Raw genomic sequence first — 25,888 nt, forward strand, 5'->3', positions numbered from 1 at the left:
CCTGTGTTTTGATGGCGTTTAATCAAACTTTGAGGCCACACCACGGTCAGACGGTTTTGCTAAAACTTAATCCTTCAATAACTTTAGATCTCCATTTTGTTGTGATGACGATCGTCTAAATTGTAAGTTGATTTGATGAAAGCTGTAGGAGGAGTACTTAAAAGAAAAAATATCGAATATGACCAAAATGGCCACTAAAGTCAAACTGGCGGGCTTCCTGTTGCGTTATTCATAATGCACTGATGGACTTTTTTGTGCATCTAGTCATGATACACAATAGTCTTTGTTTTTTTTGATGATCGGTGAATGCTAAATGAGGGGCTTTTCCGTAGGTGGCGCTATTGAGCGGTTTTGACACACCCGTTCCCAAATACTTCAGAATACGTAAACTTGCGCACATTTCTAATTTACTGTACACTTTAGAAACTTTTTGAGCACGTTAAAGCCCTCAAAAAGCCAATTCACTGAGCGAAGAAAAATAATAATAATAATAATCTTTTCAATTTCAATAGGTCCTCTCACCGATTTCGGTGCTCGGGCCCTAACTAGGGCTACGTTGTAGCACTAACGGGCCCGAGCACAGGCAATTTCAAGTCTGTTGCGGTCGGGGAAGAGAGAGCGATCGATGACCAAGCGCACGTCTCTGCCTTGCGTGCGTTTTAAGCTCTGCAGCAAGAATAAACGCTTCACTTCCTGTAGCCAGCAGGTGGCGCTATGATTTTAAGTCATGGTGTCTTTGTAGATGTCATCAGGTCGCGACTCTTGTCTTACATGTCTAGTTTGGAGTCGATGGGACCAAATATGTCTAAGATATAGAAGCTTGTGTTTTCATGGCGTTCATCACACTTTGCCGCCACGCCACGGTCAGACGGTGTGTCAGAAAGTTGTTTCTTTGATAACTTTTTATCTCCATATTGTTGTGATGACACTCATCTAAATTTTTTGTTGATCTGATGAAAGCTCTCCGAGAAGTACATAAAAATAGAACATGTACCAAAAACAAGACATTTCCTGCTGCCACCAGGGGGCGCTGTCATTTTAAGTCAAGATTTTTTTGTTGTTGTCTTCAGGTCGCGACTCTTGTCTTACATGTGTAGTTTGGAGTCCATGGGACCAAATATGTCTGAGATATAGAAGCTCGTGTTTTGATGGCGTTTCGTCACACTTTGACGCCCCGCCACAGTCAGACGTTGGGGCGAAAAGTTTTTTCTTTGATAACTTTAGATCTTCATTTTGTTGTGATGACAGTCGTCTAAATTTTAAGTCGATCTGATGAAAGCTCTACGAGAAGTGCATTAAAGTAAAAAATTATGGAATATGACCAAAATAGTCACTAAATCAAAAATGGCGGGCTTCCTGTTGCGTTTTCCATAATGCTCCAAGAGGCTTTTTTGTACATCTGGTGATGATACACAACTGTCTTCAATTTCGTGAGGATCAGTGAATGCTAAATGAGGTGCATCTCCGTAAATGAGGGGCTCTCCGTTGGTGGCGCTGTTGAGCCATTTTGCCACGCCCATTTCCAAATACCCCAGAATACGTAAATTTTCACGACTTTCTAACTTACTGCAAACTTTTACAACTTTTTGAGCATGGTAAAGCCCTCAAAAAGCCAATTCATTAACGACACAGCAAAATAATAATAACTAGGGCTACGTTGTAGCACTAACGGGCCCGAGCACAGGCAATTTCAAGTCTGTTGCGGTCGGGGAAGAGAGAGCGATCGATGACCAAGCGCACGTCTCTGCCTTGCGTGCGTTTTAAGCTCTGCAGCAAGAATAAACGCTTCACTTCCTGTAGCCAGCAGGTGTCGCTATGATTTTAAGTCATGGTGTCTTTGTAGATGTCATCAGGTCGCGACTCTTGTCTTACATGTCTAGTTTGGAGTCGATGGGACCAAATATGTCTAAGATATAGAAGCTTGTGTTTTCATGGCGTGTGATCAGACTTTGACTCCACGCCATCGTCAGACGGTGTGACGAAATGTTGATTTTTTTTGATAACTTGATGACTTCTACTAAATCATGCTCTTGTTGGCATCTGTTCCTTGTTCCAAGTGGTTGGGGGCAATCAGTTTCATTTGCAGGCAGCTAATTTTCGTCTGCAATAGACAAATGACAGTAACTTTTAAAGCTGAATTTGTGTGACAAGATGTATCATGTGATTTTTTTTAATCGTTCAATAAATGCAGTGTTTTAAGCAGTGATGTATTACAGCAGTGTTGTTGCGCTCATATTCATCATATGGCATCGTTCGTGATGGTGAGTCCTAATGTTGTCAATAGATGTAACATAGGCTACGGAGCCGCATGCAGCTCTTCAGCCCCTCTGCAGTGGCTCCCTGTACAGTGCATGTTGCGCATCTTGTTCTCGAATGGTGAACTTAACGAATCAGTTCTTTCACATGATGAACGTGAGTGAATGTAGCATTCACGTTCATTTTTTAAATAATCATCGTATCAGGCCATCATGAAATACCAGGAGCGGGTGAATGTGTGTGTGTGGGTGCGCGCTCCCAGATAGTGGACACACACACAGATCCGGGGCTCCGCCCCCCGCCCTGAGCTCACTCGCTCAGAGAGACACAGTGAGATCGGAGCTCGTTCACGTGGAGCAGCCTCTCAGTGACTGACCGGCTGCTTCTCAACAGTGGAAACAGTGAAAACAACGAGTTTCTCTGGTCTCAGCTGATCAGAGATCATCGCCTAAGCTTCTTGATCAGAGCAGAAGCTGCAGGTGGTTTGTACCGATCTGCAGTTTCTGTGTCGGCCTCCAGTCTGACCTGCTCTCACGCTTTGTTTTAACATTTCAGCAACTAAAATATGCGTCACATCCTATTACGTCCCAGCGCTCTTCCCTGCAGGTCGCTTATCTATAGTTCCGACCCCCGGCCTCGGTAAACTAATCATGGATAAATCCCAGAAAAGAAAAGTCTTGGAGGAAAATAGAGTTTAATTCTGCGTGGACAGATTAATTTGCTTTCACTGCCACCGATGCTGTCTTACATGTATGCTTGATATGTGGCGAGGAATTAGCAAACAATAAGAAATGTAACGTTGAAAGATATTTCCAGAGCAAGCTCACAGCATCTGCTGAAAAGTACCAAGCTGGAGATGAGGAAAAAAAGATGAGTTCTGTGTTTAGTTTAATCCAAACTAGGCCCACACATGTATTTTGTTCTCCAATTCATGAGAGTTTGGTGTTTTCCTATTTTGTAACAGGTAAAAATAGCAGTTAAATGTCAACAGTTTTTTATATTGTCGTTCTGTTATTTAATAAATGCAACAAACTATAGTTTTTATATATATTGTATATCTATATATATATATATATATGTATATATATAACTTTATAACCTGTGTTATCAAATATGTTGTGCGGCTCCAGACAGATTTAAATTGGGGGAAGAGGGGACAAAATGGGTCTGTCAGGAGTCACAATTTGAGCCTTGATTAAACTATGGTCTTAGGATGCCTTAATATTGGCGCTGCAGGTGAAATTCAATATTAAGTCACTAGAGAGCAGTGTAGGACCATGAACTACAGACATGGTGTTTTCATTTTGTTTATCAAATTTATAAGCCTCACCACGGTCACACAGATTGATGAAAAGTTTAAATTTTGATAACTTTAGATCTTCATCTTGTTTTGTACACATGCATCAAATTTTTACGTTGATTTGATGAAGGCCCTACGAGAAGTGAGTCAAATTGTAATACTAACAAAAACAAGACATTTCCTGCTGCCCCCAGGGGGCGCTGTCCTTTTAAGTCATGATTTCTAGGTAGATGTCTTCCGTTCGCGACTCTTGTCTTATATGTGTAGTTTGGAGTCGATTGGACCAAATATGTCTGAGATACAGACGCTCGTGTTTTCATGGCGTTTCATCAAACTGGGAGGCCACGCCACGGTCACACGGTGTGACGAAAAATCAATCTTTCAATAACTTTAGATCTCCATCTTGTTGTGATGAGACTCAAGTAAATTTTAAGTTGATCTGATAAAAGCTCTCCGACAAGTACTTCAAAATGTAAAATGTACCAAAAACAAGACATTTCCTGTTGCCACCAGGGGGCGCTGTGATTGTAAGTCACAATTTCTGCACCGATGTCTTCTGGTTGCGACTCTTGTCGTATGTGTCTAGTTTGGACTCGATTGGACAAAATATGTCTGAGATACAGAAGCTCGTGTTTTGATGGCGTTTTCATCACATTTTGCCGCCACACCACAGGCACACGGTATGACGAAAAGTTGTTTCTTTGATAACTTTAGATCTCCATTTTGTTGTGAGGACACTCATCTAAATTTTAAGTTGATTTGATGAAAGCTATGCTACAAGTGTATCATAGAAAAAAACATGGAATATTCCCAAAATGGCCACTAAATCCTAAATTGCTGGCTTCCTGTTGCGTTTTTCATAATGCTCCGAGTGGCTTTTTTGTGCGTCTGGTCATGATACACAACTGTCTTCAAAATCGTGAGGATCAGTGAATGCTAAATGAGGTGCTTCTCCGTAAATGAGGGGAAGCTCCGTTGGTGGCGCTGTTGAGCCATTTTGCCAAGCCCATTTCCAAATACCCCAGAATACGTAAACTTGCGCACATTTCTAATTTACTGCACACTTTAGAAACTTTTTGAGCACGTTAAAGCCCTCAAAAAGCCAATTCATTGAGCGAATAAAAATAATAATAATAACTAGGGCTACGTTGTAGCACTAACGGGCCCGAGCACAGGCAATTTCAAGTCTGTTGCGGTCGGGGAAGAGAGAGCGATCGATGACCAAGCGCACGTCTCTGCCTTGCGTGCGTTTTAAGCTCTGCAGCAAGAATAAACGCTTCACTTCCTGTAGCCAGCAGGTGTCGCTATGATTTTAAGTCATGGTGTCTTTGTAGATGTCATCAGGTCGCAACTCTTGTCTTACATGTCTAGTTTGGAGTCGATGGGACCAAATATGTCTAAGATATAGAAGCTTGTGTTTTCATGGCGTTCATCACACTTTGCCGCCACGCCACGGTCAGACGGTGTGTCAGAAAGTGGTTTCTTTGATAACTTTTTATCTCCATATTGTTGTGATGACACTCATCTACATTTTTTGTTGATCTGATGAAAGCTCTCCGAGAAGTACATAAAAATAGAACATGTGCCAAAAACAAGACATTTCCTGCTGCCACCAGGGGGCGCTGTCATTTTAAGTCAAGATTTTTGTGTTGTTGTCTTCAGGTCGCGACTCTTGTCTTACATGTGTAGTTTGGAGTCCATTTTACCAAATATGTCTGAGATATAGAAGCTCGTGTTTTGATGGCGTTTTGTCACACTTTGATGCCACGCCACAGTCAGACGGTGTGTCAAAAAGTTGTTTCTTTGATAACTTTAGATCTCCATTTTGTTGTGAGGACACTCGTCTAAATTGTAAGTTGATCTGATGAAAGCTCTGCTACAAGTGTATCATAGAAAAAAACATGGAATATTCCCAAAATGGCCACTAAATCCTAAATTGCTGGCTTCCTGTTGCGTTTTTCATAATGCTCCGAGAGGCTTTTTTGTGCGTCTGGTCATGATACACAACTGTCTTCAAAATCGTGAGGATCAGTGAATGCTAAATGAGGTGCTTCTCCGTAAATGAGGGGAAGCTCCATTGGTGGCGCTGTTGAGCCATTTTGCCACGCCCATTTCCAAATACCCCAGAATACGTAAATTTTCACGACTTTCTAACCAACTGCAAACTTTTACAACTTTTTGAGCATGTTAAAGGCCTCAAAAAGCCAATTCATTGCGCTCCGCGAAATAATAATAATAAGAATCATTTCAATTTCAATAGGTCCTCTCACCGATTTCGGTGCTCGGGCCCTAATAATCCTTTCAATTTCAATAGGTCCTCTCACCGATTTCGGTGCTCGGGCCCTAATAACTAGGGCTACGTTGTAGCACTAACGGGCCCGAGCACAGGCAATTTCAAGTCTGTTGCGGTCGGGGAAGAGAGAGCGATCGATGACCAAGCGCACGTCTCTGCCTTGCGTGCGTTTTAAGCTCTGCAGCAAGAATAAACGCTTCACTTCCTGTAGCCAGCAGGTGGCGCTATGATTTTAAGTCATGGTGTCTTTGTAGATGTCATCAGGTCGCGACTCTTGTCTTACATGTCTAGTTTGGAGTCGATGGGACCAAATATGTCTAAGATATAGAAGCTTGTGTTTTCATGGCGTTCATCACACTTTGCCGCCACGCCACGGTCAGACGGTGTGTCAGAAAGTTGTTTCTTTGATAACTTTTTATCTCCGTATTGTTGTGATGACACTCATCTAAATTTTTTGTTGATCTGATGAAAGCTCTCCGAGAAGTACATAAAAATAGAACATGTACCAAAAACAAGACATTTCCTGCTGCCACCAGGGGGCGCTGTCATTTTAAGTCAAGATTTTTGTGTTGTTGTCTTCTGGTCGCGACTCTTGTCTTTCATGTGTAGTTTGGAGTCCATGGGACCAAATATGTCTGAGATATAGAAGCTCGTGTTTTGATGGCGTTTCGTCACACTTTGACGCCCCGCCACAGTCAGACGGTGTGGTGAAAAGTTTTTTCTTTGATAACTTTAGATCTTCATTTTGTTGTGATGACAGTCGTCTAAATTTTAAGTTGATCTGATGAAAGCTCTACGAGAAGTGCATTAAAGTAAAAAATTATGGAATATGACCAAAATAGTCACTAAATCAAAAATGGCGGGCTTCCTGTTGCGTTTTTCATAATGCTCCAAGAGGCTTTTTTGTACATCTGGTGATGATACACAACTGTCTTCAATTTCGTGAGGATCAGTGAATGCTAAATGAGGTGCATCTCCGTAAATGAGGGGCTCTCCGTTGGTGGCGCTGTTGAGCCATTTTACCACGCCCATTTCCAAATACCCCAGAATACGTAAATTTTCACGACTTTCTAACTTACTGCAAACTTTTACAACTTTTTGAGCATGGTAAAGCCCTCAAAAAGCCAATTCATTAACGACACAGCAAAATAATAATAATAGGAACTAGGGCTACGTTGTAGCACTAACGGGCCCGAGCACAGGCAATTTCAAGTCTGTTGCGGTCGGGGAAGAGAGAACGTTCGATGACCAAGCGCTCGTCTCAGCGTTGCATGCATTTGCGCACTGCTGCAAGATAAACGCTTCACTTCCTGTAGCCAGCAGGTGGCGCTATGATTTTAAGTCATGGTGTCTTTGTTGATGTCATCAGGTCGCGCTTCTTGTCTTACATGTGTAGTTTGAACTCGATTGGACCAAATATGTCCAAGATACAGAAGCTTGTGTTTTAATGGCGTTTAGTCACATTTTGACGCCTCGCCACGGTCACACGGTGTGGCGAAAAATTGATCTTTCAATAACTTTAGATCTCCATCTTGTTGTGATGACACTCGTCTAAATTTTCAGTTGATCTGATGAAAGCTCTCCAAGAAGTACTTGAAAATAAAAAACATGGAATATGGTCCAAATCGAAAATGGCGGGGTTCCTGTTGCGTTTTTCAAATTGCTCCGAGCGCGTTTTTTGTGCATCTGGTGATGATACACAACTGTCTTCAATTTCGTGAGGATCAGTGAATTCTAAATGAGGTGTTTCTCCATAAATGAGGGGAAGCTCTGTTGGTGGCGCTGTTGAGCCATTTTGCCACGCCCATTCTTTAAAACCATCTGAATATCTTCAAGGGAGGGGGGCTGATGATACACACATGTAGTTTGAGGGAGATGGACCCATGAACACGGAAGTTAAAGCGTTTTCGTGTGTCATGGCGAGCTGATGTGACGCCCCGCCACAGTCAGACAGTGTGACGAAAAGTTGTTTCTTTGATAACTTTAGATCTCCATCTTGTTGTGATGACACTCGTCTAAATTTTCAGTTGATGTGATGAAAGCTGTACGAGAAGTATATCAAAGTAAAAGATTATGGAATATGACCAAAATGGCCACGAAATCGAAAATGGCGTGCTTCCTGTTGCGTTTTTCATATTGCTCCGAGCGCGTTTTTTGTGCATCTGGTGATGATACACAACTGTCTTCAATTTCGTGGGGATTAGTGAATGCTAAATGAGGTGTTTCTCCGTAAATGAGGGAAAGCACCATTGGTGGCGCTGTTGAGCCATTTTGCCACACCCATTTCCAAATACCCCAGAATACTTAAATTTTCACGAGGCCCATAATCTGCTCTATAGATGTTGAATGCATTCTGTAGTGAGAACACATTCAAGCACATGTCCTACACCTCCATGAGAGGGGGGAGGGGTGAGAAGGGGGAGGGATGAGAGGGGTGAAAGGGGGTGGGGTAAGATGGGGGCGGGGTGAGAGGGGGGCGGGGCCTTCAAAACAGGTTGATCTGAGGAGGTCTGTTTTAGACAGAGTATAAAGGTGCTGTTTTAAATTATCCTTGGGGTATTTTTACCAAAATATTTTACAGACATTTCATTAAGAACCCAAGGAACCATATCAACTGTGGTGAAATGGAAATAATATGTCCCCTTTAAAGCGAATATGTCCCCTTTAAAGCGTTTTCGTGTGTCATGGCGAGCTGATTTGACGCCCCGCCACAGTCAGACGGTGTGTCGAAAAGTTGTTTCTTTGATAACTTTAGATCTCCATCTTGTTGTGATGCCACCCGTCTAAATTTTAAATTGATGTGATGAAAGCTCTCCGACAAATAAATCAAAGCGCACGATGTACAAAAACAAGACATTTCCTGATGCCACCAGGGGGCGCTTTCCTTTTAAGTCATGATTTCTAGGTAGATGTCTTCCGGTCGCGACTCTTGTCTTATATGTGTAGTTTGGAGTCGATTGGACAAAATATGTCTAAGTTACAGAAGCTCGCTTATATTGGCGTTTAGTCGAACTTTGAGACCTCACCACGGTCACACGGTATGATGAAAAGTTTAAATATTGATAACTTTAGATCTTCATCTTGTTTTGTAGAGTCTCATCTAATTTTTAAGTTGATCTGATGAAAGCTCTCCGAGTAGTACATAAAAACATAACACGTCTTAAAAACAAGACATTTCCTGTTGCCACCAGGGGGCGCTGTGATTGTAAGTCACAATTTCTGCAGTGATGTCTTCTGGTCGCGACTCTTGTCGTATGTGTCTAGTTTGGACTCAATTGGACAAACTATGTCTGAAATATGGAAGCTTGTGTTTTGATGGCGTTTCATCAAACTTTAACGCCACACCACGGTCAGACGGTTTTGCTAAAACGTAATCCTTCAATAACTTTAGATCTCCAATTTGTTGTGATGACGATCGTCTAAATTTGAAGTTGATCTGATGAAAGCTGTACGACAAGTACATCAAAGAAAAAATATGGAATATGACCAAAATGGCCACTAAAGTCAAACTGGCGGGCTTCCTGTTGCGTTATTCATAATGCACTGATGGACTTTTTTGTGCATCTAGTCATGATACACAATAGTCTTTGTTTTTTTTGAGGATCGGTGAATGCTAAATGAGGGGCTTTTCCGTAGGTGGCGCTCTTGCGCCATTTTGCCACGCCCTTTTCAAAATACTCCAGAATACGTAAATTTAAGCCGCCTTCGAATTTACTGCAAACTCCTACAACTTTTTGAGCACATTAAAGCCCTCAAAAAGCCAATAAGTTTAATCGGAAAAAAAAAATAATAATAATAACTAGGGCTACGTTGTAGCACTAACGGGCCCGAGCACAGGCAATTTCAAGTTTGTTGCGGTCGGGGAAGAGAGAACGTTCGATGACCAAGCGCTCGTCTCAGCGTTGCATGCATTTGCGCACTGCTGCAAGATAAACGCTTCACTTCCTGTAGCCAGCAGGTGGCGCTATGATTTTAAGTCATGGTGTCTTTGTTGATGTCATCAGGTCGCGCTTCTTGTCTTACATGTGTAGTTTGAACTCGATTGGACCAAATATGTCCAAGATACAGAAGCTTGTGTTTTGATGGCGTTTAGTCACATTTTGACGCCTCGCCACGGTCACACGGTGTGGCGAAAAATTGATCTTTCAATAACTTTAGATCTCCATCTTGTTGTGATGACACTCGTCTAAATTTTCAGTTGATCTGATGAAAGCTCTCCAAGAAGTACTTGAAAATAAAAAACATGGAATATGGTCCAAATCGAAAATGGCGGGGTTCCTGTTGCGTTTTTCAAATTGCTCCGGCGCGTTTTTTGTGCATCTGGTGATGATACACAACTGTCTTCAATTTCGTGAGGATCAGTGAATTCTAAATGAGGTGTTTCTCCATAAATGAGGGGAAGCTCTGTTGGTGGCGCTGTTGAGCCATTTTGCCACGCCCATTCTTTAAAACCATCTGAATATCTTCAAGGGAGGGGGGCTGATGATACACACATGTAGTTTGAGGGAGATGGACCCATGAACACGGAAGTTAAAGCGTTTTCGTGTGTCATGGCGAGCTGATGTGACGCCCCGCCACAGTCAGACAGTGTGACGAAAAGTTGTTTCTTTGATAACTTTAGATCTCCATCTTGTTGTGATGACACTCGTCTAAATTTTCAGTTGATGTGATGAAAGCTGTACGAGAAGTATATCAAAGTAAAAGATTATGGAATATGACCAAAATGGCCATGAAATCGAAAATGGCGTGCTTCCTGTTGCGTTTTTCATATTGCTCAGAGCGCGTTTTTTGTGCATCTGGTGATGATACACAACTGTCTTCAATTTCGTGGGGATCAGTGAATGCTAAATGAGGTGTTTCTCCGTAAATGAGGGAAAGCACCATTGGTGGCGCTGTTGAGCCATTTTGCCACACCCATTTCCAAATACCCCAGAATACGTAAATTTTCACGAGGCCCATAATCTGCTCTATAGATGTTGAATGCATTCTGTAGTGAGAACACATTCAAGCACATGTCCTACACCTCCATGAGAGGGGGGAGGGGTGAGAAGGGGGAGGGATGAGAGGGGTGAAAGGGGGTGGGGTAAGATGGGGGCGGGGTGAGAGGGGGGCGGGGCCTTCAAAACAGGTTGATCTGAGGAGGTCTGTTTTAGACAGAGTATAAAGGTGCTGTTTTAAATTATCCTTGGGGTATTTTTACCAAAATATTTTACAGACATTTCATTAAGAACCCAAGGAACCATATCAACTGTGGTGAAATGGAAATAATATGTCCCCTTTAAAGCGAATATGTCCCCTTTAAAGCGTTTTCGTGTGTCATGGCGAGCTGATTTGACGCCCCGCCACAGTCAGACGGTGTGTCGAAAAGTTGTTTCTTTGATAACTTTAGATCTCCATCTTGTTGTGATGCCACCCGTCTAAATTTTAAATTGATGTGATGAAAGCTCTCCGACAAATAAATCAAAGCGCACGATGTACAAAAACAAGACATTTCCTGATGCCACCAGGGGGCGCTTTCCTTTTAAGTCATGATTTCTAGGTAGATGTCTTCCGGTCGCGACTCTTGTCTTATATGTGTAGTTTGGAGTCGATTGGACAAAATATGTCTAAGTTACAGAAGCTCGCTTATATTGGCGTTTAGTCGAACTTTGAGACCTCACCACGGTCACACGGTATGATGAAAAGTTTAAATATTGATAACTTTAGATCTTCATCTTGTTTTGTAGAGTCTCATCTAATTTTTAAGTTGATCTGATGAAAGCTCTCCGAGTAGTACATAAAAACATAACACGTCTTAAAAACAAGACATTTCCTGTTGCCACCAGGGGGCGCTGTGATTGTAAGTCACGATTTCTGTACCGATGTCTTCAGGTCGCGACTCTTGTGTTATGTGTATAGTTTGGACTCGATTGGACAAAATATGTCCAAGATACAGGAGCCCGTGTTTTGATGGCGTTTAATCAAACTTTGAGGCCACACCACGGTCAGACGGTTTTGCTAAAACTTAATCCTTCAATAACTTTAGATCTCCATTTTGTTGTGATGACGATCGTCTAAATTGTAAGATGATTTGATGAAAGCTGTAGGAGGAGTACTTAAAACAAAAAATATCGAATATGACCAAAATGGCCACTAAAGTCAAACTGGCGGGCTTCCTGTTGCGTTATTCATAATGCACTGATGGACTTTTTTGTGCATCTAGTCATGATACACAATAGTCTTTGTTTTTTTTGAAGATCGGTGAATGCTAAATGAGGGGCTTTTCCGTAGGTGGCGCTCTTGAGCCATTTTGCCACGCCCTTTTCAAAATACTTCAGAATACGTAAATTTTCGCCGCCTTCGAATTTACTGCAAACTCCTACAACTTTTTGAGCACATTAAAGCCCTCAAAAAGCCAATTCATTTAAGCTAAGAAAAATAATAATAATAATAATAATAATAATCATTTCAATTTCAATAGGGCCTCCCACCGATTTCGGTGCTCGGGCCCTAATAATAATAACTAGGGCTACGTTGTAGCACTAACGGGCCCGAGCACAGGCAATTTCTATTCTGTTGCGGTCGGTGAAGAGAGAACGTTCAATGACCAAGCGCTCGTCTCTGCGTTGCATGCGTTTGTGCACTGCGGCAAGGATTATTGCTTCACTTCCTGTAGCCAGCAGGAGGCTCTATTAACTAGAGGTAAGTAACCTTGAAACCATACAACCAAACCTATTGCTTTAACTATCACCATATACTTACATGCCTCAAGGCTTATTTAATATAAAATTGTTATAAAAGTTAGTTTATTTAACACGTCTAATGAACACATTGAAGCAAGTTAACTGCAGAGTCGTATGTTTGGCTGTGACTTTGTTTTATTTTAATAAGTTAATATCAATACGCTACATGTGTAAGTTGCATATGATAATAACTATGTTTCACCATTATTCTGATACAGGCTGATATATCCACCATTACTATTTTCACATTGTTAATTTAGTCTGTCATGGAGTTGTAGAGTCAATTAGACAGTATAGATAAGATTATAATGTCCACACATCAGTGTTGTAAACACTTCTCCAGTTAATTATATAATTATGTTTTCACACTGAGGGAAGTGGAGAGACTTGATGTGGACTGTTATCAACAGCTCTGTGGGAGATCATCACCTTGAATATTACAGATGAGGTAGAAAGACATTTTATCTGTGTACAATGTTGTATTTCTTTCTCACGTTTTATCAAAAGCGATTTAAAGTATGTGCATTTAACCATTAGTATACAAACCCAGACCCCAGTACATCGGTTCTATCTGAAATATGTGGTGCTTCATACACAACACAAAACATTCATAACAGTGCGCTTCTGCTCCTCATTAATGCAGCTCCTGATGTCCTCAGCAGCAACATGGTGGAGATTTGCAGCTTCATGCTGGTCAACTGGAAGACAACTGATTAAGATTAAAAGATTAAGATTAAGACCCATTTATTCGTCCCAAACACATGCACAGACATGCAAAGGCACACTCATGCAGGTAGGGAAATTTAATCTCTGCTTTTTACCCATCTGGTGCAGGACACACAGAGCAGTGAGCGACCATGTACGGCGCTCACGGAGCAGATGTTGGGGGAGTGAGGTGCCTTGCTCAGGGGCACTAGAGAGGGTAGGGAGACTCTTGGATTTTTGGACAGATCAATCCAGGTTTGTCTTTTGTTGTCTCTCCGTGGAGTCGAACCGGAGACGAACCAGAGACCTTCTCTGCCCATAGTCCAAGTTTCTGCCCTCTACACATCACTCCATACGTTGCTCCCTTAACTACAGATGGCCTGCGAATGTCATGGAGTTTTACAGTGAATTAGACAGTTTAGATATGATTTTAATCTCCACACATCAGTGTTGTAAACAGTTCTCAAATTAATTGTATAATTATGTTTTCACACTGAGGGAAGTGGAGAGACTTGATGTGGACTGTTATCAATAGCTCTGTGGGAGATTATCACCTTGAATATTACAGATGAGGTAGAAAGACATTTTATCTATTTTTACAATGTTGTATTTCTTTCAGTACTTTTATCAAAAGCGACTTAAAATATGTGCATTTAACCATTAGGATACAAACCCAGACCACAGTACAACGGTTCTATCTGAAATCTGTTGTGCTTCATACACAACTCAAAACATTCTTTAACAGTGCGTTTCTTCTCTTCATAGATGAGGAACTGCAGCACCTGACGTCGTCAGCAGCAACATGGTGGTCAACACGTGGACGACTGCATCATCATCAGAAGCTACACAACACTTCTAAATTCCTCCCTTAAATAAAGATGGCCTGCAACTGTTGGTGGTGGCAGTCATTGCTAAGTGGCATGGATAAGAATTCATTTCTATCTTCATTATGGTTGGTTAAAATAATAAAAACTTATAACAACAATGTGTATCTTTTGCTTTCTGATTTGATACACTTTAGATAAGAACCCAGTGTTTAATATTTCTGCTTTGCCATAAGAGACAAAACATGGTCAATTGGTCATCACAGCTGTGTCCTTCAGGCTCGTCCGTCCCTAATAAAATGAGAGGAAACATAAAAATAATCAGATCATAATCATTTCATCTTAGGAAATAGGTAGTGTACATCATTTTCAAATTCTCTATGAACACTGTCTGTTCTAGTAAAGTTACAAGGCTATAATGTATTTATATTTAACAAAATAATTCAGGGAAGTCTGCCTGAGATTAACGATGTAAACACTAGTAGACACGGTTATTTTTCACTGTAACACGTGACAGGACATCAACACTGTGACTCTGAATAAAGAGCCTTAGGATACGTAGTGCTCCTTTGCACAGCTGCTCTTACAATGTGTAGCAAGTGCTAAATCTCCATTAGTATAATAGTAATGAAAATCACCCTTCACATAATTGAACATATATTTTCCATGTGAACCGCTTTAACACAGTTCATTTCCGGAGCAAAATGTAACTTATACAGTATTTATTAGAGTTACATATGAACAAAGTGTGTATTCTTATTTTCGGTGGATATTCAACTATGTATTTGAATATGCTTTTGGATTAAAACGTGCACTACCATGACAATGAATGTTTAGTATGGAGCTATTTCACATTAAAAGTATTGCATTATAATTTAACACATTATGTATTATGTGCAATACTTTGTAAGTAATGAAAACAGGTCTGTACCTGGAGTCAGTGTTCAGTCTGGTTGGATTCAAGTTGTGTCTCACGCTGGACATCCTAGAGGAACATTGAACACAAATACACAGATATGTTAAGTCATACATGTGCCATGTTATCTGCTTAACAGACTTTTACATGGTAATAATAAAATATTAATTCAAAGTTAATCAGATCATAATCATTTCAGCTTAGGAAATAGGTAGTGCATATTAGCCTACAATTCTGTATGACACTGTCTGTTCTAGTAAAGTTACAAGGCTATGATTTACTCATATTTAACAAAAGAATTCAGTGAAGTCTGTCTGAGATTAACGATTTAAATACTGAAGGTGGGAGACACGGTTACTTTTCACTGTAACACGTTACAACACTACTCTGAAGAAAGAGCTTTAGGACACGTAATGCTCCTTTGAACAGCTGCTCTTGCAATGCAGATGTGACTTTAAACACTCAGGTTTCTCAGGTTTCAGTTAGCATCGCTAGCCCGCTAGCGAAACTAACTTACAAGCCGACACACAGTCTCCTGTCTCAGAGTCATCCGCATAAAGTAACGCTTATATCTGCCGGGTGGACCCGCTCATGTCGTTTCATGTCGGTGTTTGTCGGTAATAACCCCAATCGAATCGAAGAACAGTTACTGCACCCATTCGAAGATATTGTTAGCTTGCTTGTTAGCGAGCTAGTTAGCCTCCGGCGCTAGCGAAAATGAAGCCGACACACAGTCTCCTGTCTCAGAGTCATCCTTATAAACGAACGCTTATCTCTGCTTGGTGGACCTGGGTTCATGGCGGTTGTTTCGGTAACAGCTGGCATTCGCATCGAACCCGTTGATATACACTGAGCTGGTATGTAGCTCCCGGATTAGCGTCCCGTAGCTATCACGGCTGATTCAAAGGCACCCTGCGAATCACATCGAAATAAAATACTTAACGTGACTTACCACAGAAACGGAGGCGCAGACATCGTTACCGTGACCGTCAGGAGAAGGAGCAGAACATCAAAGTGTGTAATTTACCGGGTATGTGGGTGTAAGCCATTTCATGAGGCGTTCACGTGTAACTGGTGAAAGCCGAACTCACAACACACAGCACAGCTTACACTGTGACGTCACGTGAATTTCAAACATCTATATCGCTTAAACGAGGGAGTTAAAATAAAATACACCCCCCTCTGAGTTGTCATGAAGGAAGAACTTAGCGATTGAGACTAAAACCAAAGTTTGAGCAATGCTGTAAAAGGTTTAATTCTCCTCTAAAGTTGGCCACCCTGTAAACACAGTCTGTTAATGCATAGATAACACAAAGCATGGTCTGACACTGCCATCTAGTGACTAAATATTGCAGCACATCTGCCAGATATAGATGTTTTCATTCCTCAAACTGGAAGCCACACCACGGTCACACAGTATTATGAAAAGTTGCAATTTCGTTAACTTTAGATCTTCATCTTGTTTTGAACACATGCATCAAATTTTTACGTTGATTTAATGAAGGCCCTACGAGTAGTGAATCAAACTGTAACACATAGAAAAACAAGACATTTGCTGTTGCCACCAGGAGACGCTGTGATTTTAAGTCACGATTTCTGTACCGATGTCTTCAGGTCGCGACTCTTGTCTTATGTGTATAGTTTGGACTCGATTGGACAAAATATGTCCAAGATACAGGAGCCCGTGTTTTGATGGCGTTTAATCAAACTTTGAGGCCACACCACGGTCAGACGGTTTTGCTAAAACTTAATCCTTCAATAACTTTAGATCTCCATTTTGTTGTGATGACGATCGTCTAAATTGTAAGTTGATTTGATGAAAGCTGTAGGAGGAGTACTTAAAAGAAAAAATATCGAATATGACCAAAATGGCCACTAAAGTCAAACTGGCGGGCTTCCTGTTGCGTTATTCATAATGCACTGATGGACTTTTTTGTGCATCTAGTCATGATACACAATAGTCTTTGTTTTTTTTGATGATCGGTGAATGCTAAATGAGGGGCTTTTCCGTAGGTGGCGCTATTGAGCGGTTTTGACACACCCGTTCCCAAATACTTCAGAATACGTAAACTTGCGCACATTTATAATTTACTGTACACTTTAGAAACTTTTTGAGCACGTTAAAGCCCTCAAAAAGCCAATTCACTGAGCGAAGAAAAATAATAATAATAATAATCTTTTCAATTTCAATAGGTCCTCTCACCGATTTCGGTGCTCGGGCCCTAATAATAATCTTTTCAATTTCAATAGGTCCTCTCACCGATTTCGGTGCTCGAGCCCTAATAAGAATAATAATAATCATTTCAATTTCAATAGGTCCTCTCACCGATTTCGGTGCTCGGGCCCTAATAAGAATAATAATAATCATTTCAATTTCAATAGGTCCTCTCACCGATTTCGGTGCTCGGGCCCTAATAACTAGGGCTACGTTGTAGCACTAACGGGCCCGAGCACAGGCAATTTCAAGTCTGTTGCGGTCGGGGAAGAGAGAGCGATCGATGACCAAGCGCACGTCTCTGCCTTGCGTGCGTTTTAAGCTCTGCAGCAAGAATAAACGTTTCACTTCCTGTAGCCAGCAGGTGGCGCTATGATTTTAAGTCATGGTGTCTTTGTAGATGTCATCAGGTCGCGACTCTTGTCTTACATGTCTAGTTTGGAGTCGATGGGACCAAATATGTCTAAGATATAGAAGCTTGTGTTTTCATGGCGTTCATCACACTTTGCCGCCACGCCACGGTCAGACGGTGTGTCAGAAAGTTGTTTCTTTGATAACTTTTTATCTCCATATTGTTGTGATGACACTCATCTAAATTTTTTGTTGATCTGATGAAAGCTCTCCGAGAAGTACATAAAAATAGAACATGTACCAAAAACAAGACATTTCCTGCTGCCACCAGGGGGCGCTGTCATTTTAAGTCAAGATTTTTATTTTGTTGTCTTCAGGTCGCGACTCTTGTCTTACATGTGTAGTTTGGAGTCCATGGGACCAAATATGTCTGAGATATAGAAGCTCGTGTTTTGATGGCGTTTCGTCACACTTTGACGCCCCGCCACAGTCAGACGGTGTGGCGAAACGTTTTTTCTTTGATAACTTTAGATCTTCATATTGTTGTGATGACACTCATCTAAATTTTTTGTTGATCTGATGAAAGCTCTCCGAGAAGTACATAAAAATAGAACATGTACCAAAAACAAGACATTTCCTGCTGCCACCAGGGGGCGCTGTCATTTTAAGTCAAGATTTTTATTTTGTTGTCTTCAGGTCGCGACTCTTGTCTTACATGTGTAGTTTGGAGTCCATGGGACCAAATATGTCTGAGATATAGAAGCTCGTGTTTTGATGGCGTTTCGTCACACTTTGACGCCCCGCCACAGTCAGACGGTGTGGCGAAAAGTTTTTTCTTTGATAACTTTAGATCTTCATTTTGTTGTGATGACAGTCGTCTAAATTTTAAGTTGATCTGATGAAAGCTCTACGAGAAGTGCATTAAAGTAAAAAATTATGGAATATGACCAAAGTAGTCACTAAATAAAAAATGGCGGGCTTCCTGTTGCGTTTTTCATAATGCTCCAAGAGGCTTTTTTGTACATCTGGTGATGATACACAACTGTCTTCAATTTCGTGAGGATCAGTGAATGCTAAATGAGGTGCATCTCCGTAAATGAGGGGCTCTCCGTTGGTGGCGCTGTTGAGCCATTTTGCCACGCCCATTTCCAAATACCCCAGAATACGTAAATTTTCACGACTTTCTAACTTACTGCAAACTTTTACAACTTTTTGAGCATGGTAAAGCCCTCAAAAAGCCAATTCATTAACGACACAGCAAAATAATAATAATAGGAATAATAATAATCATTTCAATTTCAATAGGTCCTCTCACCGATTTCGGTGCTCGGGCCCTAATAAGAATAATAATAATCATTTCAATTTCAATAGGTCCTCTCACCGATTTCGGTGCTCGGGCCCTAATAATAATCCTTTCAATTTCAATAGGTCCTCTCACCCATTTCGGTGCTCGGGCCCTAATAATCATTTCAATTTCAATAGGGCCTCCCACCGATTTCGGTGCTCGGGCCCTAATAGTAATAATCATTTCAATTTCAATAGGGCCTCCCACCGATTTCGGTGCTCGGGCCCTAATAATAATAACTAGGGCCACGTTGTAGCACTAACGGGCCCGAGCACAGGCAATTTCAAGTCTGTTGCAATAGTTGAAGAGAGAACGTTCGATGACCAAGCGCTCTTCTCCGCGTTGCATGCACACTGCGGCAAGGATGATCGCTCCACTTCCTGTAGCCAGCAGGTGGCGCTATGAACTAGAGGTAAAGTAACCTTGAAACTATACAACAACAAAACCTATTGCTTTATCTATAATCATATGCTTACATGCCTCAAGTCTTTTTAGGGCCCGAGCACCGAAATCGGTGGGAGGCCCTATTGAAATTGAAATGATTATTATTATTATTATTAGGGCCCGAGCACCGAAATCGGTGAGAGGACCTATTGAAATTGAAAAGATTATTATTATTATTATTTTTCTTCGCTCAGTGAATTGGCTTTTTGAGGGCTTTAACGTGCTCAAAAAGTTTCTAAAGTGTACAGTAAATTAGAAATGTGCGCAAGTTTACGTATTCTGGGGTATTTGGGAACGGGTGTGTCAAAATGGCTCAACAGCGCCACCTACGGAAAAGCCCCTCATTTAGCATTCACCGATCATCAAAAAAATTAAAGACTATTGTGTATCATGACTAGATGCACAAAAAAGTCCATCAGTGCATTATGAATAACGCAACAGGAAGCCCGCCAGTTTGACTTTAGTGGCCATTTTGGTCATATTCGATATTTTTTCTTTTAAGTACTCCTCCTACAGCTTTCATCAAATCAACTTACAATTTAGACGATCGTCATCACAACAAAATGGAGATCTAAAGTTATTGAAGGATTAAGTTTTAGCAAAACCGTCTGACCGTGGTGTGGCCTCAAAGTTTGATTAAACGCCATCAAAACACAGGCTCCTGTATCTTGGACATATTTTGTCCAATCGAGTCCAAACTATACACATAAGACAAGAGTCGCGACCTGAAGACATCGGTACAGAAATCGTGACTTAAAATCACAGCGTCCCCCGGTGGCAACAGCAAATGTCTTGTTTTTCTATGTCTTACAGTTTGACTCACTTCTCGTAGGGCCTTCATCAAATCAACGTAAAAATTTGATGCATGTGTACAAAACAAGATGAAGATCTAAAGTTATCAAAATTTAAACTTTTCATCAATCTGTGTGACCGTGGTGAGGCTTATAAATTTGATAAACAAAATGAAAACACCATGTCTGTAGTTAATGGTCCAACACTGCTCTCTAGTGACTTAATATTGAATTACACCTGTAGTGCCAATATTAAGGCACCAGAGGTCAGTGTAACACCATGGTTTGATCAAGACACAAAATGTAACTATTGAAAAAGCCATTTCGTCCCCTCTTCCCCCAATTTAAATCTGTCTGGAGCCGCACAACATATTTGATAACACAGGTTATAAAGTTATATATATACATATATATATATATAGTTATACAATATATATAAAAACTATAGTTTGTTGCATTTATTAAATAACAGAACGACAATAAAGACAACTGTTGACATTTAACTGGTATTTTTACCTGCTACAAAATAGGAAAACACCATACTCTGACCATGGCGTGGAGTCAAAGTCTGATCACATGCCATCAAAACACGAGCGTCTGTATCTTGGACATATTTGGTCCAATCAACTCCAAACTAGACATGTAAGACAAGAGTCGCGATCTGATGACATCTACAAGGACACCATGACTTAAAATCCTAGCGCCACCTGCTGGCTACAGGAAGTGAAGCGTTTATTCTTGCTGCAGAGCTTAAAACGCACGCAAGGCAGAGACGTGCGCTTGGTCATCGATCGCTCTCTCTTCCCCGACCGCAACAGACTTGAAATTGCCTGTGCTCGGGCCCGTTAGTGCTACAACGTAGCCCTAGTTATTATTATTTTTCTTAGCTTAAATGAATTGGCTTTTTGAGGGCTTTAATGTGCTCAAAAAGTTGTAGGAGTTTGCAGTAAATTCGAAGGCGGCGAAAATTTACGTATTCTGGAGTATTTTGAAAAGGAAGTGGCAAAAAGGCTCAAGAGCGCCACCTACGGAAAAGCCCCTCATTTAGCATTCACCGATCTTCAAAAAAAACAAAGACTATTGTGTATCATGACTAGATGCACAAAAAAGTCCATCAGTGCATTATGAATAACGCAACAGGAAGCCCGCCAGTATGACTTTAGTGGCCATTTTGGTCATATTCGATATTTTTTGTTTTAAGTACTCCTCCTACAGCTTTCATCAAATCAACTTACAATTTAGACGATCGTCATCACAACAAAATGGAGATCTAAAGTTATTGAAGGATTAAGTTTTAGCAAAACCGTCTGACCGTGGTGTGGCCTCAAAGTTTGATTAAACGCCATCAAAACACGGGCTCCTGTATCTTGGACATATTTTGTCCAATCGAGTCCAAACTATACACATAAGACAAGAGTCGCGACCTGAAGACATCGGTACAGAAATCGTGACTTAAAATCACAGCGTCCCCTGGTGGCAACAGCAAATGTCTTGTTTTTCTATGTGTTACAGTTTGATTCACTACTCGTAGGGCCTTCATTAAATCAACGTAAAAATTTGATGCATGTGTTCAAAACAAGATGAAGATCTAAAGTTAACGAAATTGCAACTTTTCATAATACTGTGTGACCGTGGTGTGGCTTCCAGTTTGAGGAATGAAAACATCTATATCTGGCAGATGTGCTGCAATATTTAGTCACTAGATGGCAGTGTCAGACCATGCTTTGTGTTATCTATGCATTAACAGACTGTGTTTACAGGGTGGCCAACTTTAGAGGAGAATTAAACCTTTTACAGCATTGCTCAAACTTTGGTTTTAGTCTCAATCGCTAAGTTCTTCCTTCATGACAACTCTGAGGGGGGTGTATTTTATTTTAACTCCCTCGTTTAAGCGATATAGATGTTTGAAATTCACGTGACGTCACAGTGTAAGCTGTGCGGTGTGTTGTGAGTTTGGCTTTAACCAGTTACAAGTGAACGCCTCATGAAATGGCTTACACCCACATACCCGGTAAATTACACACTTTGATGTTCTGCTCCTTCTCCTGACGGTCACGGTAACGATGTCTGCGCCTCCGTTTCTGTGGTAAGTCACGTTAAGTATTTTATTTCGATGTGATTCGCAGGGTGCCTTTGAATCAGCCGTGATAGCTAAGGGACGCTAATCCGGGAGCTACATACCAGCTCAGTGTATATCAACGGGTTCGATGCGAATGCCAGCTGTTACCGAAACAACCGCCATGAACCCAGGTCCACCAAGCAGAGATAAGCGTTCGTTTATAAGGATGAATCTGAGACAGGAGACTGTGTGTCGGCTTCTTTTTCGCTAGCGCCGGAGGCTAACTAGCTCGCTAACAAGCAAGCTAAGAATATCTTCGCATGGGTGCAGTAACTGTTCTTCGATTCGATTGGGGTTATTACCGACAAACACCGACATGAAACGACATGAGCGGGTCCACCCAGCAGATATAAGCGTTACTTTATGCGGATGACTCTGAGACAGGAGACTGTTTGTCGGCTTGTAAGTTAGTTTCGCTAGCGGGCTAGCGATGCTAACTGAAACCTGAGAAACCTGAGTGTTTAAAGTCACATCTGCATTGCAAGAGCAGCTGTTCAAAGGAGCATTACGTGTCCTAAAGCTCTTTCTTCAGAGTAGTGTTGTAACGTGTTACAGTGAAAAGTAACCGTGTCTCCCACCTTCAGTATTTAAATCGTTAATCTCAGACAGACTTCACTGAATTCTTTTGTTAAATATGAGTAAATCATAGCCTTGTAACTTTACTAGAACAGACAGTGTCATACAGAATTGTAGGCTAATATGCACTACCTATTTCCTAAGCTGAAATGATTATGATCTGATTAACTTTGAATTAATATTTTATTATTACCATGTAAAAGTCTGTTAAGCAGATAACATGGCACATGTATGACTTAACATATCTGTGTATTTGTGTTCAATGTTCCTCTAGGATGTCCAGCGTGAGACACAACTTGAATCCAACCAGACTGAACACTGACTCCAGGTACAGACCTGTTTTCATTACTTACAAAGTATTGCACATAATACATAATGTGTTAAATTATAATGCAATACTTTTAATGTGAAATAGCTCCATACTAAACATTCATTGTCATGGTAGTGCACGTTTTAATCCAAAAGCATATTCAAATACATAGTTGAATATCCACCGAAAATAAGAATACACACTTTGTTCATATGTAACTCTTTCTCTATAATTATGACATACTTTCATGTTTCCTATCATTTTATTAGGGACGGACGAGCCTGAAGGACACAGCTGTGATGACCATGTTCTGTCTCTTATGACAAAGCAGAAATATAAAACACTGGGTTCTTATCTAAAGTGTATCAAATCAGATCTCCACCATGTTGCTGCTGAGGACATCAGGTGCTGCAGTTCTTCATCTATGAAGATGAAAAAAGTCACTGTTAAAGAATGTTTTGTGTTGTGTATGAAGCACAACAGATTTCAGATAGAACCGTTGTACTGTGGTCTGGGTTTGTATCCTAATGGTTAAATGCACATATTTTAAGTCGCTTTTGATAAAAGTACTGAAAGAAATACAACATTGTAAAAATAGATAAAATGTCTTTCTACCTCATCTGTAATATTCAAGGTGATAATCTCCCACAGAGCTATTGATAACAGTCCACATCAAGTCTCTCCACTTCCCTCGGTGTGAAAACATAATTATATAATTAATTTGAGAACTGTTTACAACACTGATGTGTGGAGATTATAATCATATCTAAACTGTCATATTCACTGTAAAACTCCATGACAGGCTAAATAAACGCGGTGGGAATAGTAATGGTGGATATAATATATTGTAACTTTACTAGAACAGACAGTGTTCATAGAGAATTTGAAAATGATGTACACTACCTATTTCCTAAGATGAAATGATTATGATCTGATTATTTTTATGTTTCCTCTCATTTTATTAGGGACGGACGAGCCTGAAGGACACAGCTGTGATGACCAATTGACCATGTTTTGTCTCTTATGGCAAAGCAGAAATATTAAACACTGGGTTCTTATCTAAAGTGTATCAAATCAGAAAGCAAAAGATACACATTGTTGTAATAAGTTTTTATTATTTTAACCAACCATAATAAAGATAGAAATGAATTGTTATCCATGACAATGAGCAATGACTGTTACCACTAAACAGTTGCAGGCCATCTTTATTTAAGGGAGGAATTTAGAAGTGTTGTGTAGCTTCTGATGATGATGCAGTCGTCCACGTGTTGACCACCACGTTGCTGCTGACGACATCAGGTGCTGCAGTTCCTCATCTATAAAGAGAAGAAACGCACTGTTAAAGAATGTTTTGAGTTGTGTATGAAGCACAACAGATTTCAGATAGAACCGTTGTACTGTGGTCTGGGTTTGTATCCTAATGGTTAAATGCACATATTTTAAGTCGCTTTTGATAAAAGTACTGAAAGAAATACAACATTGTAAAAATAGATAAAATGTCTTTCTACCTCATCTGTAATATTCAAGGTGATAATCTCCCACAGAGCTATTGATAACAGTCCACATCAAGTCTCTCCACTTCCCTCGGTTGGAAAACATAATTATATAATTAATTTGAGAACTGTTTACAACACTGATGTGTGGAGATTATAATCATATCTAAACTGTCATATTCACTTTAAAACTCCATGACAGGCTAAATAAACGCGGTGGGAATAGTAATGGTGGATATACCAGCCTTCAACAGAATAATGGTGAAACATAGTTACTATCACATGCAACTTACACGTGTAGCATATTGATATTAACTTATTATAATAAAACATAAAGTCTCAACCAAACATACGACCCTGCAGCTAACTTGCTTCAATCTGTTCATTAGACGTGTTAAATAAACGGTAACTTTTATAACAGTTTTATATTAAAAAAGCCTTGCGGCATGTAAGCATATGATGATAGATAAAGCAATAGGTTTTGTTGTAGTATAGTTTCAAGGTTACTTACCTCTAGTTCATAGAGCCTCCTGCTGGCTACAGTAAGTGAAGCGATAGTCCTTGCCGCAGTGCCGAAACGCATGCAACGCAGAGACGAGCGCTTCTCATTGAACGTTCTCTCTTCACCGACCGCAACAGACTTGAAATTGCCTGTGCTCGGGCCCGTTAGTGCTACAACGTAGCCCTAGTTTAATATGTAATTGTTATAAAAGTTACCGTTTATTTAACACGTCTAATGAACAGATTGAAGCAAGTTAACTACAGAGTTGTGTGTTTGGTTGTGACTTTATTTTTTATTTTAATAAGTTAATATTAATACGCTACATGTGTAAGTTGCATGTGGTAGTAACTATGTTTCACTAATATTCTGATACAGGTTGGTATATCCACCATTACTATTCCCACCTCGTTTATTTAGCCTGTTATGGAGTTTTAGAGTGAATTATACAGTTTATTCTGGAGATGTTGGAAAGGGGTGTGGCAAAATGGCTCAACAGCGCCACCTAAGGAAAAGCCCCTCATTTAGCGTTCACTGATCCTCACGAAAATGAGGACAGTTCTGTATCATGACCAGATGCACAAATAAGCCTCAAGGAGCATTGTGAAAAACGCAACAGGAAGCTCGCCATTTTAGATCTAGTGGCCATTTTGTCCATATTCCACATTTTTATTTTGATGTACTTGTCCTAGAGCTTTCATCAGATCAACTTAAAATTTAGACGAGTGT

General features: G+C 40.6%; 1 protein-coding gene and 2 long non-coding RNA genes across 3 annotated transcripts in view; 2 read left to right on the plus strand and 1 right to left on the minus strand.

Moving 5' to 3' along the window:
• The window catches only part of kcnj13 (potassium inwardly rectifying channel subfamily J member 13), a 97,025-nt gene that overhangs the window by 57,764 nt on the left and 13,373 nt on the right, over positions 1-25,888 (plus strand). The window lies entirely within an intron of this gene.
• On the minus strand, positions 13,067-16,182 carry LOC128440589 (uncharacterized). The gene is made up of 3 exons (XR_008338540.1): positions 15,969-16,182; positions 15,032-15,085; positions 13,067-14,391 (listed from the first exon to the last, which is right to left on the minus strand). It is a non-coding gene; the product is annotated as an uncharacterized LOC128440589 (long non-coding RNA).
• LOC128440590 (uncharacterized) lies at positions 22,142-24,322 on the plus strand. The gene is made up of 4 exons (XR_008338541.1): positions 22,142-22,248; positions 23,132-23,185; positions 23,437-23,572; positions 24,133-24,322. It is a non-coding gene; the product is annotated as an uncharacterized LOC128440590 (long non-coding RNA).

Source organism: Pleuronectes platessa, chromosome 5 (assembly GCF_947347685.1).
Source record: "Pleuronectes platessa chromosome 5, fPlePla1.1, whole genome shotgun sequence".
In the NCBI taxonomy this organism is placed as follows: Eukaryota; Metazoa; Chordata; class Actinopteri; order Pleuronectiformes; family Pleuronectidae; genus Pleuronectes; species Pleuronectes platessa.